This window comes from Xyrauchen texanus, chromosome 12, assembly GCF_025860055.1.
Source record: "Xyrauchen texanus isolate HMW12.3.18 chromosome 12, RBS_HiC_50CHRs, whole genome shotgun sequence".
Lineage (NCBI taxonomy): Eukaryota > Metazoa > Chordata > Actinopteri > Cypriniformes > Catostomidae > Xyrauchen > Xyrauchen texanus.
The window spans coordinates 12,725,923-12,744,328 of NC_068287.1; positions in this window are offsets into that span (position 1 = coordinate 12,725,923).

An 18,406-nucleotide genomic window follows, 5' to 3' on the forward strand; every position below is an offset into this window, starting at 1 on the left:
TTGTTGATGCCTGGTCCCCTGCTCCGACAAGCAAGAGGGACAAGGGCTTTAAACTCTACATATCGAGTTATCTGCACAACTACAAGGGTAAGTATTTTAATCTAATGTGGTGTGCCGGCAGATAGCGGCTAAGCTAGTTCAGCCACGTGTTCATTTTTAATGGAACGTTAGTATAGAAGCTTGTTTTTCTTAGTTTTAAAGCAGACTGTTTGTTAATTTTTGTGATAATTGTGATATCATTTATATTAACTTGGTCTCCTCTCAGTTTCTAATAAAGATCAGGACACCGGTGAAGTCACTGTCAGGGCATTGTGTTACAGGTCCATGAGAAAATCAGAATCAGCTTTATTGCCAAGTATGCTTACACATACAAGGAATTTGTCTAGGTGACAGGAGCTACCAGTCAACAACAATACAAACAATACCAAAAAACAGCAGCAAGACATGGGTAATTAAAAACAAAAAAGAACACAAAATAAATAATTATACATATACGTACATACACTCACCTTCATACATACCCACATACACACACGTAGTGCAAATCTAATACAAGCTGTATATAAAGAACAAAAAACGTATCGGTTACCTAACGTAACCTCGGTTCTCTCTAGATGAGGGAACGAGTATTGCGTAAGCTAGCTTACGCTACGGGAAAGATTCATCTTTTCTGAGATACTGAAGCCAAAAAATTATCCTTAATTTTTGTATCCATTGTCAACGCAGTGCGGCAGCTGCAGACCTTGAGCGGGCTAGCTAGCGAGCTCATAGGTTGCTCTGTGGCAACTGCTGCAGCCTATAGACGAGCTTGGGCGAACTCGCATCCAATGAGAGGCGTCCGGCGCTCACTGCATCAAAGCCCGTCAAAATGGGCGTGACTAGAGTGCATATAAGCGTAGTTCGTAGGCTGGAACCCTGGTTTTCATTGACTGAAGCGAAAAGTCGCTGCGTGGCGCGAAGCACGGCCGGCTACGCAATACTCGTTCCCTCATCTAGAGAGAACCGAGGTTACGTTAGGTAACCGATACGTTCTCTTACGAGAGGTTCTCTCAGTATTGCGTAAGCTAGCTTATGCTACGGGAACCCATTGTCAACGCCGTCGCGCCAAGCATCCACTGTATGAGCCCCAGGGAATTAAGGGGGACCGGGGAGCCCTTATGAGTGGGGAAATAATATTTGGCCGGCAAGAATGCGGGTCATTGATTGTGTAATACATAAGCACATAGTAGGACGGGAACGACAGAGCGGCGGTGCCGGTCTGTGTGGAATGTGTCCCATCAGTGCAGCTCACCAGGGGAGCTGTAGCGTATTTAAACCGCTAGTAGTTTTGCCTGCAGAGCGGGCACTTCCATATTGTAAAATCTGACAAAGGTGGAGGGGGAAGTCCATCCCGCTGCCACACATATGTCGTGAATGGAAATTCCGCTGGACCATGCCCACGAGGATGCCATGCCTCTAGTGGAGTGAGCCCTAATGCCCAACGGGCATGGCAGGTCTTTGACGGCGTATGCAGCAGCAATAGCGTCCACTATCCATCTAGATAGTGTCTGTTTCGAGGCGAGACCTTTGGTGCGCCCTCGAGCGAAACGAAAGCTGCTCGGGCGTCTGAAAGCAGCGGAGCGCGCAGTCTACAATCTCAGTGCTCTGACCGGGCAAAGGAGATTGGCGTCGCGTTCGCTATCCGGTGCTGGCAGCGCCGATAGGGAAATGACCTGTGCTCTGAAAGGAGTACCGATCACCTTGGGAACATAGCCGTGTCTAGGCTTTAAAATGACCTTGGAGTCACTTGGTCCAAACTCAAGACACGCAGCGCTGACAGACAGCGCGTGAAGGTCTCCCCACACGTTTGACTGATGACAGGGCAGTCAGAAAAGCGGTTTTGAGTGAAAGGTATTTCAAATCCACGGATTGAAGTGGTTCGAAAGGGGGCTTTCATAGTTTCGAGAACTATAGAAAGATCCCAGATAGGAACCGATGGAGGCGCGGGGGTTCATCCTTCTAGCTCCCCTGAGGAAGCCGGATGACCAGCTCGCTTTTACCCCATGACTGGCCGTGCAGGGGTTCAGCGAATGCCGCAACGGCTGCCACATACACTTTGAGCGTGGATGGGGATCTGCCCTTATCCAGCAGCTCTTGTAGAAATACTGAGCAGCGACGACACCCCACATGTCCGCGGGTCCAGGTCTCTGTCGGTGCACCATTTTGAGAACACAGACCATTTTGACGCATAGAGTCTTCTCGTGGAAGGGGCTCTAGCGTGTATGATGGTGTTTATTACTCCTTCTGGCAGAGCGACGGGTAGTCGTTGATCACCCACGCATGCAGCCCAGCGCTCTGGGTGGGGATGCCAGATTGTGCCGCTGAGCTTGAGAGAGGAGATCTGCTCTCACTGGGATGGGCCACGGCGCTGTCAGTGACAGCTGCGTAAGCTCCGGGAACCATGTCTGATTCTCCCAATGCGGGGCTATGAGGAGCACCGAGTGACGCGTTTCCTGATCCTCTGCATTACCTGTGGCAATAGCGAGGCGGGAGGGAAGGCGTAAGCGGGCGTCTGGGCCAGTCCTGGGCCAGCACGTCCTCGCTTCGAGAAAAATATTGGGCAGTGAAAGTTCTCTTTGGACGCTAAAGAGGTCTATCTCTGCTCTGCCGAATAGGTGCCATAACGTCTGGACTGTTTGAGCGTGCAGGACCATTCCCTGGGGAATATTGTCTCTGGACAGTCTGTCTGGGCCGTCGTTCAGGTGGCCTGGCACGTGCGTCGCCCTCAGCGAGCGCAGGTGGCACTGGGACCAACTCAGTATGCGTTTTGTCAGATGGAAGAGGTTCCTGGATCTGACACCGCCCTGACGGTTTAGGTAGGATACCACAGATCTGTTGTCCGAACGGACCAGGACGTGGTGACCCTGAATGACCGGGAGAAAGCGCACGAGTGCGTACTCGACCGCTACCATTTCCAGACAATTTACATGAAGGAGCTTTTCCTGAACTGACCATAGGCCGAAAACCGGAGAGCCCTCGCAGACCGCGCCCCAACCCGTGTTGGACGCGTCTGTCGAGATGACTTTGCGGCGAGATACAGCTCCCATTGTCACTCCCCGCTGATACCATTCGGCCACTGTCCAGGGCTGCAGAGCTGATATGCAGGTTTGAGTCACCTTGATGGGCTGGCGGCCTGTGGCCCAAGCCCGGCGAGATGCGCGGGTGTTTAGCCAATGCTGAAGCGGGCGCATGTGCAGTAAACCCAGCTGAAGTACTGCTGCGGCTGAGGCCATGTAACCTAGCACTCTCTGGAATTTCTTCAGAGGCGTGAGGCTGTTCATCTGAAAAGATGCGGCTAGTCAGCTGAACACGGCATGCGCGCTGTGTAGATAAGCGAGCCGTCATTGCCACGGAGTCTAGTTCTATTCCCAGGAAGGAAATGGTCTGACTGGGCTGTAGTGAGCTCTTGGTCCAATTGACTGCAAGACCCAAACTGTTCAGATGGCTGAGGAGAACTGCTCTGTGAGACAGAAGCTCCATATGTGACTGAGCCATAATCAGCCAGTCGTCCAAATAGTTCAGAATTCGCAAACCCTGACTCCGCGAGGGGTGCGGCGCCGCATCCATGCACTTCGTGAAAGTACGGGTGCTAAGGACAGGCCGAACGGAAGGACGGTGTATTGATAAACCTGGCCGTCGAGCGAATCTCAAGAATGGCCTGTGACGGGATTTATCTAAATCTGAAAGTATGCATCTTTCAGATCGAGAGAAATAAACCAGTCCCCTGGCGCACATGCACGAGGAGTTTCCTGATTGTAAGCATTTTGAACGGTCTTTTGCAAGCACCTTGTTCAAAACCCTGAGATCTAATATGGGTCTGAGGCCGCCGTCTTTCTTGGGAACAAGAAAATAACGGCTGTAAAGCCCCGACTCGCTCAGAGAGGGTGGCACTTTTTCTATGGCCCTTTTGCACAGAAGGCTTGCTATTTCTGAACGAAGCATGCTCGCTGCTTCCGTGTTCACAGTGGTTTGAACTGTAGCAAATAGCCCTGTTGTATTGTGCTTAACACCTACTTGGATATCCCTGGAATAGCTTCCCACGCTTTGAAGCGTAACGCTAGAGGGTGAATGGCCAATTCGCTCTGATTGCCGCACACAGAGCGCTGAACAAAATGTGTGAGCGCGTTTAGTGTGTTCATGCATGATTGCTCGCAGACAGCATGAACAGGCTGTTTTGTGAGTGACTTCCCGATTGGAATGAATGGGGAAAGAGTCACATCTGTTACGTGATGCGTCAAGCACGGACTTACACACAGAGGAATGGTTGCTGGCCGTGTAACAGAGCGGGCAGAGAATGGCGCGCGTACGCATTTGTGGGCGCATTTATTGACTCTAGCGCTCGAGCGGTTCAGTAACCGCTTTATGTGAGCGTGCTCTGGTGGGGACACGAGACATGCAGTGCTTGTGTGCAGAAGTGAACACTGGATTGTGGGCACATTTTCTACACATAGGGCTGGTCGGTGTGACAGAGCGGGCAGAGAATGGGCGCAGCGACGCATTTGTGGGCGCCTTCATTGACTCTGACACTCGAGCGGTTCAGTAACCGCTTTATGACAGCGTGCTCTGATAGGGGCACGGGATGTGTTATGCTTGTGTGTAGGGGCGAACACTGGGTTGTGGGCACTTTTTCTACACATAAGACATGTTTGCTCTTTACAAGATTTATTTGGGTAGCCGTGAAAGCGGCGTTTGAGTGCAGAGCAAGTGGGCAGTGTCACCGGTTTGTTGGCTGCTAAATTCACCACTGTAGTAGCCTGAGAGAAGGGGACTGACAGGGGCAAAGCTTTGACGGTGGTCCGGCCGCGGCGGACTGAGCCGTCGCTTGTTCAACACAGTTAGGAAGACTTCGGCTGCTCGGGTTTCAGCGTTACCTTAGATCGAGGCCCGCGGGGCGGCGGTCTCGCGGCGGCTGTCTGAGCGCTGATCGAGGGCGGCCGCCCTGTCGACGCTGAGAAGTCTGAGATTGTTGAACTGGGCGCTGTGAAGAGGCTCGTGCAGGAGGCTGATCACGTGAGCGGCCTGCAGAGGAGCTAGCGCGACGCGGCAGGAAGAGGTTCATGGCAAGGGTGGCTTTCTGGACTTCTGAGAAGCGGTCAACAATGCCACTCACCGCGGAGCCGAAGAGACCGGTCGGAGAGAGCGGTGCGTTGAGGAACGTGGAGCGCTCTGCTTCTCCCATGTCGGCTAGTGTTAGCCATAAGTGTCTCTCGGTCACAGTCAGCGAGGCCATGCACTTCCCTAGAGCTTGGGCTGCAGCTTTGGTAGCGTGAAGGGCGAGGTCTGTCGCGCTAGTAGATCAGTAACAGCCTCTGGGTGCCTGCCTTTCTCATCCCACTCGAAGAAGGTCTGCTTGTAGGATCTGTAAAACGGCCATTGAGTGCAGAGCAGATGCGGCTTGGCTGGCGGCGGAATAGGCGCGCCAATATAGGCAGAAGTCGCTCTGCAGGCCTTAGAGCGGGAGCACAGGCTTGGAACGCCATCTCGCGGAGGGCGGACAAAGGTGTGCTGCTACCGAGTCCTCGACCGGGGATGGAGGAGTAGCCTCTCTCAGTGGCGCCGTCCACCGACGCAGAGAGGTGGAGACGTGTGAACGGGTCCTGGCTGAAAAGGAGCGTTCCACGACTTTGCAAGCTCCGTATGTAATTCCGGCAGGAAGGGGCGGCCCGGGCAGCGGGTGTAGAGCGGCGATGGCTTTGAAGAAAGCAGCCGTCGAGTCTGTTGGGTGCCTGCTCAGGGGCGGTGACCACTCGAGCCCGAGGCGGTCGACGGCCTGTGTGAGGAGGCGTGTTAACTCCCCTCGACTCGGCGCGGGTCCTGCTGGATTCCTGGGCCGAGGAGGAGGCTTGGGAGCCTGTCCACTCCTCGCTGTCCGAAGCCATGATGGAACAGCGGCCCTTATCCTCCGCTTCGTCATCCGAGATGGCAGCAGTCGCGGCTGCTCGTCGGCAACTGCGGCGTCCGGGGCGGGGAGGGTGAAAGCGATGCTCGAGGGAGAGGCTCGGCGAGGCAGTCGCTTCAACCACAGTTTCCGGCAGCCTTTGTGAGCGGCGCTTCTTCCTGCGCTGGCTGAGGGTAAGGCGGCGCGGCGGTTTCTGCTTTGACCGCTCGAGTCGAGCCCGCAGGGTCGACATCGGTAGCTCCTCGCAGAAATCGCATCCGCCCTCAGTGAGGGCGAGCTCTGCGTGCCCCAGTCCCAGGCAGAGAGCGCAGATGATGTGGCGGTCTCCTGTGCTGAGAAGGGCGCGACATGAGGCGCAAGTGGAGCGAGGCATCTTGAAAAAGACGCTCGTACTCTTTTGTGAATAGTTCGTGAGAACTAGCTTGCTGAATAAAAGGATACGTCGTCGGATGGCGTAGCTCGCAGGATGGCTGAAGGTGGCTGAGACGGCCGGCTTCTTCTAGCGCTGTCCACGCTTGCTAGATGCCCCTCGAACGGCGACGCGGCTTCCAGGTCAGCGATGCGGAGAGCTTCGCTGAAGAGATGAAAATCAGGGTTCCAGCCTACGAACTACGCTTATATGCACTCTAGTCACGCCCATTTTGGCGGGCTTTGATGCAGTGAGCGCGGACGCCTCTCATTGGATGCTGAGTTCAGCCCAAGCTCGTCTATAGGCTGCAGCAGTTGCCACAGAGCAACCTATGAGCTCGCTAGCTAGCCCGCTCAAGGTCTGCAGCTGCCGCACTGCGTTGACAATGGATACAAAAATTAAGGATAATTTTTTGGCTTCAGTATCTCAGAAAAGATGAATCTTTCCCGTAGCGTAAGCTAGCTTACGCAATACGAGAGAACCTCTCGTAAGAGAACAGTATATTATGTACAGAGCAATGTAAGTAAAAGCAGATAAACCTCACAGTTTGAGTGTATGGTGAAGCTAGAATTAATAAGACCGCAGTTATAGGCTTGTTACTTTAATAGCCCGATGTTCCTGGGGACTCGGCTAAGGTTATTCATGTTTAATGTAACTCAAATTAAATGAAAACAGTTATTGTAGGCAGGTAAGTTTCCCTAGCTGGTCCCCTCTGTGTAAAATGCGTTCTTATTCAAGTTTTCAACTCAGTCATTCGTTTAAGATGCAATCTTGTGTTATAAGTATTAGGCTATCATGATTATACAGTGAGCAAGCTATATAAATAAGTATTTAATATAATAAAAGTGTAGAGCAACAACCGAGGTTGTAAGGTAAAGGCTGAATATTGTAGATTTATTACAATATGTTGCATGTTTGAATTAAAATACCTGTGGATATGCAACTTCCCACTAATGAAAGATTTATTCTAAAGGAGCACACACTCTACAAAGGCCTGACTGGAGATTTGCCTGATCTATCCGTCCTTCAGGTGAGTAGGGATATAACAATAGCACATTTCACTGTACAGTATGATATATCAACCAAAATCTGTATACCAATATTTCATTTTCTTTTTCCTCCCCTTTTACAAACAAATATTCTGCTTCAAAAAAAAAAAAAATGAAATTGATGTTATCAAATGTGTTCTTCATAATGAACTTGTATGCCATGCATAACATACTGTGGATAGAAATTACAGGGAAAGTTACTGGTATGATAATTGTGGTTATATTATATTACTATTATATTTAGTGTATTGCTAATCAATATATTGTTACTTCCCAGATGACAGCGGCTCGCTTCAAGAGCAGGTGAAGCAAGTTGGGACAATGTTGAAGACATTTGCTCGCACTGGGCAATCAGGTACAACTTGCAAACAACACCTGTGGTTGGTGGTTTAATTCCCACTGGGGCCACCTGTACATGTAGTAGACCTAGATATAAATGTCATAGTTTAGTAGTTGAAGGACCAGGACTGACTACTTTATTCTTTTATTCTGGGAACCCCTGTATGTGCAGATCAAACCCTAATGCTGCGACGTCTTGGAATTTGGCGATGTTGTGCATAGCATGGATGACAAAATGCTATGCTGCAACGTTTCAGTGCCAATGTGTCTGTTGGAGAGTTATCCCTGCCAGGGGATCTGTTACTCCCCCCTAGACACCCAGGAAGATTTGGCGTTGCTTGACAACAGTTTGAGGCAGGATAAAGAGCTCCAGCAACGATTTGTAAGTGTGCCGATTTCGTTTATAACAGTATAGGGTAATCTAAAAAGTACAATTAAGATCGTGTACTGCATATTCTACAGTCTGAATCCACAGCCTGTCACATTTTAAATTTATGAGAAGCTTCAGAGAAATGTAATTTGTAACATGTTTTTTTTTGTATTTTCAGCTTCGGTTTATGGCAATCATATGTGGGAGGGACCTAAAGACAACCGTGTGGCGAATGCTTCAGAGTATCTTCTCTAATCACCTTTCCATCAATACAACCTGGACTGGTGTAGGGGATAAAGCATGTTTTAGAGACATGTTCCTGAAGACCATTGTTCAAAGTAAGTTGGATATTTTTTTATATTTAAGTAGATGTGTATGACCTTATGCCATTCAAATGGAATGACAGATCTTTATTTTCTACAGGAGCCATCCGGAAGAACCCGGCAACACAGGATGCCACTGATGAGGCGATCCAGGTTAACGTTACCTGAAAGGAGCATCTGAACATGAAGGTGGAAAAGGCGCCGCACAGCTGAGATGGACCCACAGCCGACCCCTTAAACCTAGGCTGACTACTGACACCCCAGCATCACTGACAACTGGAACCCTTTCTTTATCCTGCAGTCAGTAACATCAAGACCCCTAAAAAGCCTGCTAAAAGTGTCAGACTACACTCACCCAATCCACACTGTTCACTGTGGAAATTGCTCATTTTTTTTTTTTTTTTTTTTTTTCTCGTGACCCTGCTTTGAGGGCAGCTCCTTGGATGAATATGGGATGGTTTGTCCTTTTATACAGGCGCACGAGGAATCACTGAAGATATGCTAATTTGCACTGCCTCATTCTGGAGGTCGGGGGAAACCGGTGATTCTTAGCCCACTACGCCACACAGTCCCCAACCTCTCCAGACATTCTGATTGACTGTGTTCTCTACAGCCAGATTTTCTGCTGTTAATTATATTTATTCCCACTTGTTGTCATGTGTAAGTTGAATGTCAAAATGTATATTATACCTGTTATCCTGCACATTCCTTGATACCAAAGATCTCAATTATTTCATATACAATTTGCTGCTTATTTCATTGTTACAGTGCTTAAATATTCTATTTTTAAATATAGCTTGTAAATCCTAGATTATACATCTAATACTTGATATTTGCACATTATCTGGTATCAAATATTCTACTTACTGTGACTTTAGTATTGGCTTATTTCATTCCGTCAGAGCTTAACAATTCTATTATAGTTTGTAAATCCTATTTCATACCTCTGATACTTGATATTGCACATTAACTAGTACCAAAAATTATACTTTCATTCCATCACAGTGCTTAACTGTTATTCTATTGTTAAATATAGCTTGTAAATCCTTGTGCCACAGGTCAGCATTGTAGTTATAATGGTGTATTCTACTCCAGAGCTTTACTCTAAATTATTACCACTTAACCTATTGTTAGAAATGACTTGTAAATATGATGTTATACCTCAATTTATTTGGTATCCTGCACTTTCTTTGGTACCAAATATCCTCATTGCTTGTGTTTAGGCCTACTGGTAATTCTTTTCATCCCAGAGCTGACCTCTTTATATTATTAAAAATTATTGTTACAATAGTGTTTTAAAAAAAAAAAAATTGAATTGGAAACCTGCATGTTCTTAAGTGTATGTGTGTATATATATAATGTTTGTATTTTTCTGTTATTTATATTTCAGTGATCTGACATCTTGTTTCAATGACAGTTACTGTACTTTGAAATGTGGAATTAAAACACCAAATGGAAATTTGTCTGGTTTGATCAATCATTATTCTTGATAAACTGCATGCTATATATATATATATATATATATATATATATATATATTACACGTACCACCCTTAATTAGACAAAAGCACGACTCAGGTTCGCTAAATAGAAAAAATCACCAAGATTTATTTTTGGCTTACACAAAAGTATCACACACACACGAGGATGCTTTCATCCCAAACTACCTGAACAGAAGGAGCCTTTTAAACCACACAGCAAAATAAATAAATAAAAACCAACCACAGTAAAAAAACAATTCATAAGTTAAATTCATTAAACAAAACCTTGTGAATCACTCAGTTAATCCAACATAAATACATGCAAAAAGTAGCTCCTCTGTTCAACCACTGAGCCCGTAGTGTCCTCATGCTGTAGTAATGAATAGTGGGGGAACAAACAATACACAAAAAACAAACAAAAGGAAAAGAAAAACTAGTCCGCCCCAAAGGCCTTTCCAATTTCTTTTTTGGCCCGATTAAAAGCCCAAGTGCCCGGGCGGACTAGACAATATCACTTTTACCCAAAAAAACCTAACAAACAAACCAAAAAAAAATCAAATACAACAAGAGCAACAAATGGGCTCCGTACAGCTGAAAATACAAACATTAAAACACCTTTATTATTCATATTAAAACAATCACACCATATTAAAACAATTTACTAATTCAAATCAGCTCATACCTGTCTCAAAGGTCCAAATACATCCACATGCGAACCTCTCGCATACGAATTGCATGCACGTCGATTAATTTCCGCCGGCCAGAAACAAACGCACCTACTGTTCTCGTTCCTACCACTGCTCTTTATAATAGGCTAACCACACCCCCTTGATTGACAACTTTACTCCCTTGATGTCACCTGCTACATTCCACCCCCTCAAAATGCATCGACGACCCGACGATGTAAACAAACTATAATTCAAGCTTCCACATAATCATCTTCCGCTACCGATCTTGGCAATTGATAGGGATTAGAATGTTGACCTGCTGTCCTTCTAGAGGATCTCCGAGGACCTCCCTCTATTAACTGAGGGCCCCTTTCAATTTCAATCACATGATCTAGATCCTCCAATACTGACAACCCTAAATGTTCAGAGGGAGAGCCCAAATGTTCAGAGGAAGGGCCCACGTCTTCAGACGACTCAAATTGCACCATTCCCAAAGGATAAAATTCTATCCCATCATCGTCGGCTGCAACTTCCCCTCGTTTCTGCATACCAGCCCTAGGAATCTCATCAACTCCAAATGTGGCCATTGGCACACTCCTAAGCTCAGTTCTATGTACCTGTCATATTGGACCATCTCGATCTACTGGAATAATTGAGTAAGGAGCCCCCCTTTCTTTAGGCTGTCGCACTACTCTATACAAAGTAGAGTCCCACATGTCCTGAATCTTGTTACGACCTCTCACTGCATGATTACGTGTATAAACAAGAGCACCTTCTCCAATACCTGTATCTGTAACTTTGGACTCATAACTTTGATCTCTCAGCTGCCTCCTAGACTCCAACCGCTGCCTCACATGATCATAGGCCCCTTCCAATAACTCCTGATGCTCTTTCACCCATTCTTCCACAGAACTTTCTCCTACCTCTTCTGCCTCAGCACCCAATAAAAATCAATAGGTAACCAAGGCTCTCGCCCAAACATCAGGTAATATGGAGACCTACCAGTTGACTGATGAACTGTAGTATTATAGGCATAAACTAACTGGGAAAGGTACCGTGGCCAACGCCTCTTCTGGTGAGGGGGTAAAGTATGCAACAGATCATGCAGTGTACTGTTAAACCGTTCACACTGACCGTTGCCCTGTGGATGATATGGTGTTGTACGACTTTTTTGAATATTATAAACCTTACAGAGCTGCTGTATCAGAGTACTTTCGAAACTCCTGCCCTGATCTGAATGTATCCTACTAGGGGGACCAAACAAATTAAACCAATGCTTTACCAACACATCAGCTACAGTACTAGCTCGCTGGTCCTTTGTGGGAATAGCCTGAGTATATTTGGAAAAAACATCTGTTAATACCAATATATTCTCTCTACCGTCCGTTGCTGGCTCCAACACGGTAAAATCTATTGCCACTACCTCGTGTGGATGACTGGCCTGAATACTCCCCATGAAGGGCCTAACTTTAGGTTGCACAGCCTTAGCAAGAATGCACCTTCCACACTCATGACACCATTTCTCAATATCTTTTGCCATACATGGCCAATAACAGCGCGATCGCGCCAACTGTAAAGTGCGTTCCACGCCTTGATGCCCATGGTTATCATGAAGACTGGAAAGCACATTCTGTTGCAAACACTGAGGTAGAACCAGCTGAAAGACCTCCTTACCTCCGTCTGGAGCATAAATGCACCGATACAGCACTGAATCTTTCTCCTTAAGCCGCTCCCACTGTCGAACAAGCTCCTTAGTACCTAGCCCAAATTTAGCTCGCTCCTTTGGACCCGGAAATCTATCTTCCATCCAATGAACCAAAGAAGGTCCAATAACTGGATCCTGCTTCTGCAGCAAAGCAAGATCTACCCCCGAACAACCTGGAAGAGTAACAATCTCGGACTGACCACACCAAGGTATTCTCTCCACCATGTTCCCTCCACTATGAGCTTCAGATAACTGCGGCTCCATATACTGACGGGATAATGCGTCTGCGTTCCCATTTCGAGACCCTGGACGGTACTTCAAAGTCAAATTAAATGCAGCTAACTGGGCAGCCCATCTCTGCTCTACCGCACCAAGTTTGGCAGTATCCAGATATCACAATGGATTGTTGTCTGTATATACCATGCAAGATGTACCCAGCAAGTATTCCCTAAACTTTTCGGAGACTGCCCACTTAAGGGCAAGGAACTCTAGCTTCATAGAGCTATAGTTCTGCATGTTTTTTTCAGATGGTCTAAGCCCCCTACTAGCAAAAGCAACTGGTCGTAACTTGCCGTCGTGCTCCTGTGACAGCACGGCTCCAAGACCCGAATGGCTAGCATCTATTTCTAAAACAAACGGCTTCTGAAAATCAGCATAAGCCAAAACTGGAGCAGATATCAAAGCTTGTTTCAACTGATGGAAAGAATCATCACACACTATATTCCAATATAAGCCAAGTGGCTTCCTTGGAGTCTTACCTTTTTTCCCTGCTATGCTTAACTGGGCCACCACTCGATGCAATGGTGCTGCCATCTTAGCAAACCCTGCAACAAACCTACGATAGTAACTGGCGAACCCAAGGAAAGATCGCAGTTCTACCAAATTACTTGGGGTTCTCCAATCCCGTACTGCTGCCACCTTATCTGGGTCTGTAGTAACTCCTTCCGCCGAGACCACATGACCAAGGTACCTAACCCGAGTCTGAAAGAAATGGCACTTAGATAGTTTAACCTTCAAACTCTGTTTTTGAAGACGCAAGAACACCTCCTCCAACCTTTCCAAATGCTGTTGCACAGAGGAAGAAAACACAATCAAATCGTCCAAGTATAACAAAACTGACTGATACCGGCAGTCACCAAACATACGCTCCATGAGGCGCTGAAAAGTGCTAGGAGCATTGCACAACCCAAACGGCATCCTATTGAATTCAAATAATCCAAATGGGGTGCAAAAAGCTGTCTTAGCCCTATCCTTCTCAGCAACCTCGACCTGACTATAACCACTGGCTAAGTCCAGCATCGAAAACCATTTTGCCCCAGTAAGACCGTCCAATGACTCTTCAATCCGTGGCAAAGGAAAAGCGTCTTTCCTGGTTTTTGTATTTAACTGCCGATAATCTACGCACATTCGAAGACCTCCATCCTTCTTCTGTACTAATACAATTGGAGACGAATAGGGACTACTACTTTCCCTTATTATTTGGCTATCTAACAGTAGTTTAATGTGAGCTCTCACTGCCTCATATTGCGAAGGGTGAATCCGGCGATAGGGCTGGCGAACTGGAGTGTCATCCAAAAGAGGGACTTCATGAGTTATCAGATTAGTACAACCAACATCCATATCAGTCTTAGCAAACAATGAACGATATTTAATTAATAAAGCTTTAGCCTTCAGTTGCTCAGTCTCATCTAACCCATCAAAAGATGGAAAATCCATCCACTCTTCCTCCACGTGCTCAACTTGCTGAGAGGTAACACAAGCCGTACATTCATTGCCACCCACCTTCTCAGAAAACTCAGCTTGTGGATCCTGCTCAGCCACCACATTAGCCACAGAAACAGTTGCTATAACCCTACGTGGGGTCAACCAAACATCAGAAAAACTGACATTGGTTACAGGTACATAAACAATCCCCCTCTCGGAAGAAACAAAAGCCGTAGAAACCAACAGCCCCTCTGGTAAGACACCCTCATCAAAGTCTAGTGGTTCAACTAAAAATTGAATTTGTTCTTGTGAGGGAACCTTAGGACATGTGACTGGAACAAATGTTAAGGCACCTGCAGCAACACACACTGAAGACCCACCCCGTACTTTTACCTTATGGGCTTCCAAAGAATTCAATATAGCTTCCTCAACTTGGCAATGCCTCAAGGCTTGCCTCCATCCTGGAGCAGAATCCTGCACAGAAGGGATATCAAAAGACTGGAGCCATGCTGTTGAAATAACTCTTGATAAAACCCTTTAATGATATTCATGCCTAATACAGCAGGAGTTTTCATTTTTTTACACTGCATTTGAGGGTCCCTGGGATCTCTCACTACAAGGATACCCATAGTAGGCATACAATTTCCAAGAACTGTGATGTCCAACTCTAAATAGCCCAAATAAGGCAATTTTAAGCCATTTCCTGCTCTAAGATCTAACCATGAGCAATCATGAAGTGGGACATTCTCAAGGTGAGCAAAATGTTTATTATAGCAACTCTCAGTTATAGTGGTAACCATTGAACCTGTATCCAGTAATGAAGAAATCAATACATCCCCAAACTTAACTTCTATCACTGGACAATTACTCACCAGTGTGGATGTAGTATGTGCCTCAGAGCCTAACGATACCCCTACCAGTGTGTGGCTCTGTACACTGGCAGGTTCTAGTTTTCCGACTGAGTTACATTCTCTTTTTCTGTCTGTGCAGGTCTAGTCTGTGGAGGGGCTAAACAATAGCGTGCAATATGCCCCAACTGATCGCAACGGAAACATCTTAAATCACTTTCAGCCTTTCTTCTACGAGTAGAGAAAGTAGAAACATTTGCTCCAATTTTTAAAGGGCTCAGCGCCTTCATCAATGAGTCCAACTGACTCTGTTGTGCTTCAATAAGAGATCTAAGCTCTGAATATTCAAACTGATTTGCACTTTTAGGCTCACTAAGCACCTTAACTTGGGCCTCATTAGAAAAATACAATGGGTCATTTTGTTTTTGTTTAAAAGACTGTCCTTCACATTGTGCCATCCATTGGACAGCTTCCCTACGGACATCACGAATAGTCCAGTCAGGATGTGCACGTACTTGGTCTCTTAATCTCACACCCAAGTTATGATCTCTAACCCCATCACAAAACTGATCACGAAGATCTCTTTGAGATTTAACATGAGCCAATTCATTTGACTTCACAATTTGATCCATTAAAGTCATCAATGCATGGGAGTAATCTAAAATAGACTCTCCCTCTTGTTGCTTATGATTAAAAAAACGACGCTGCAAGGAAATATGAGAATGTAAACACCCATAAATTTCTCTCAACACTCTAAATATATCATCCACACACTCTTTTTCCACCTTTGGGAGATATTTTATCTCTATTCAAGCAGTACCCTCTAAATGATTGTATACCCACAGAGCCTTTTCTTTCTCGGTAGGTTTTGTTTGAATATGGATCTCCACCAATTCAATCCATTCTTCTATGGTAAGAGAATCAGACCTATCCAAATTTCCTGAAAACTTGGGTACCTTCTCAGTTTGTTGAATAAACACCACTTATCTCCCTCTCTCCACTTCAATTGCAGCTGAACCCACACTATCCACACTACTGCTTGAAGGCCCAGATGGAGCAGTAGGTGAATATAATCCTTGTGCATGTTGTTCAGGATCCATGGTGCCTCCTACAGCTCCTTCCAAAGACATGACCCTGGAACTTGTCTGCTGTAGAAGCACAAAGGCCCAATGTTGCTCTTGTTGAGCCCAAAAAAAAAGTAAAAAAAACAGGAAAGAAAATAATTCCCCCACTTACAATTATAATACTTTGCCACTAACTATCTTTGGAAAAAACTCTGATTACGCCAGACTGTTACACGTACCACCCTTAATTAGACAAAAGCACGACTCAGGTTCGCTAAATAGAAAAAAATCACCAAGATTTATTTTTGGCTTACACAAAAGTATCACACACACACGAGGACGCTTTCATCCCAAACTACCTGAACAGAAGGAGCCTTTTAAACCACACAGCAAAATAAATAAATAAAAACCAACCACAGTAAAAAAACAATTCATAAGTTAAATTCATTAAACAAAACCTTGTGAATCACTCAGTTAATCCAACATAAATACATGCAAAAAGTAGCTCCTCTGTTCAACCACTGAGCCCGTAGCGTCCTCATGCTGTAGTAATGAATAGTGGGGGAACAAACAATACACAAAAAACAAACAAAAGGAAAAGAAAAACTAGTCTGCCCCAAAGGCCTTTCCAATTTCTTTTTTGGCCCGATTACCAGCCCAAGTGCCCGGGCGGACTAGACAATATCACTTTTACCCAAAAAAACCTAACAAACAAACCAAAAAAATTAAATCAAATACAACAAGAGCAACAAATGGGCTCCGTACAGCTGAAAATACAAACATTAAAACACCTTTATTATTCATATTAAAACAATCACACCATATTAAAACAATTTACTAATTCAAATCAGCTCATACCTGTCTCAAAGATCCAAATACATCCACATGCGAACCTCTCGCATACGAATAGTGATGTGTCGTTCATGAACGATTCGTTCATTTTGAACGAATCTTTAATATGACTCGGGACTACCGAGTTGTCTCAGAGAGTGATTCGTTCATTTTGTGTTGACCGCGCATGCGCGCAACATCGCATAAGGTGCATGAAGTCATAAATGATTAGTTCATCTTTCGCGAGTCTTCGGGTTCGGCCGGGTCCGAGTCTTTCGTTCTTCCTGTCAGTCCCATAGAGACTATGCTGTCAGTACCGGAAAGAGAAATGATTAGTTCATCTCTTCGGTTTCGAGTCGTTCGTTCTTCAAGTCAGACTCACAAACCCATAGCACTATGCATTTTGCATATTGTGATTTAAGTTATATGGTTACTCTGTGGCTTTATAGTGTCCTTTTCATTCTTATTTATTTTTTATTTATTTTTATTTAATTCCTTTTTGGATAGTTATCCAATTTTTTTTAAAGCATTGTTGGCAAAAAATAAACAAACAATAAACATCCAGTCAATATAGTGTGTACAGTGTTGTAATAAGCTATGTTACAAAGGTGTAGGTTTCATAGGTTTATTAAATAACTGCATATTTAAGTTATATACTGTGACTTTTCACAAAACAACTCGTAGACTTTTTAGGTGATTTTTTATGGACTAAAAAACATAGTGAATGGAAAAATGCATGAATAGGCTACTACATTCTACATTACTACATTCAATGTTATAGAAAAGAATCTTCATGACAGAAATTCACAAATACATATGAAAAAAGATACAATTTGAGACCAGAAACGTAACATGTAACTGTAAAAGTAAAAATCAAATAAAAAAACTAACTACAACATGTTTGTAAGAATGATGTGAATTATGAACTAGGTTAAGTATTTAATAGGGCTGTCACGTGACAAAAGAACGAAGGACTCAGACTCGAAAGATGAACTAATCATTTCTGTCTCTGCATAGTGCTATGGGTTTGTGAGTCTGACTTGAAGAACGAACGACTCGAACCGAAGAGACGAACCAATCATTTCTCTTTCCGGTACTGACAGCATAGTCTCTATGGGACTGACAGGAAGAACGAAAGACTCGGACCCGGCCGAACCCAAACCCGAAGACTCGAGAGTCGAGACTTGAACTAATCATTTATCTTTCCGGATCCGGACCGGTATGCTGCATGTGCATGCAGTCAGTGAGTGCACTGGCTGCTGTGTCACACCACACGGCCGACACACAGACACTGACGAGTCGACATCGACAACTAAGTATTTTTAACGTTTTGAAGTTCGAACCCGATGACACAAGAGGCGGAGAAAAAGGAGGTGAGGTGAACTAACTGCAATAGCTTAAACTTAAGACCCAATTAATAAATTAACATTTCGGTTTCTTATAAATTGGCTTTGGCTGCATTACCCTATAGTTTATTTTTATTTATTTATTTCAAATTGAATCAACATTTTCGTAAGTAGACTACTTGATGTTTTGGGCTATTTAACATGACATTTAATTATATTCTGCTGAAATGAACGAAATTAACGAAATGACTCGAAAAAAGATTCGTTCATTTTGCTGAACGAGACTCAAAGATCCGAGTCAGTAAAATGATCCGAACTTCCCACCACTACA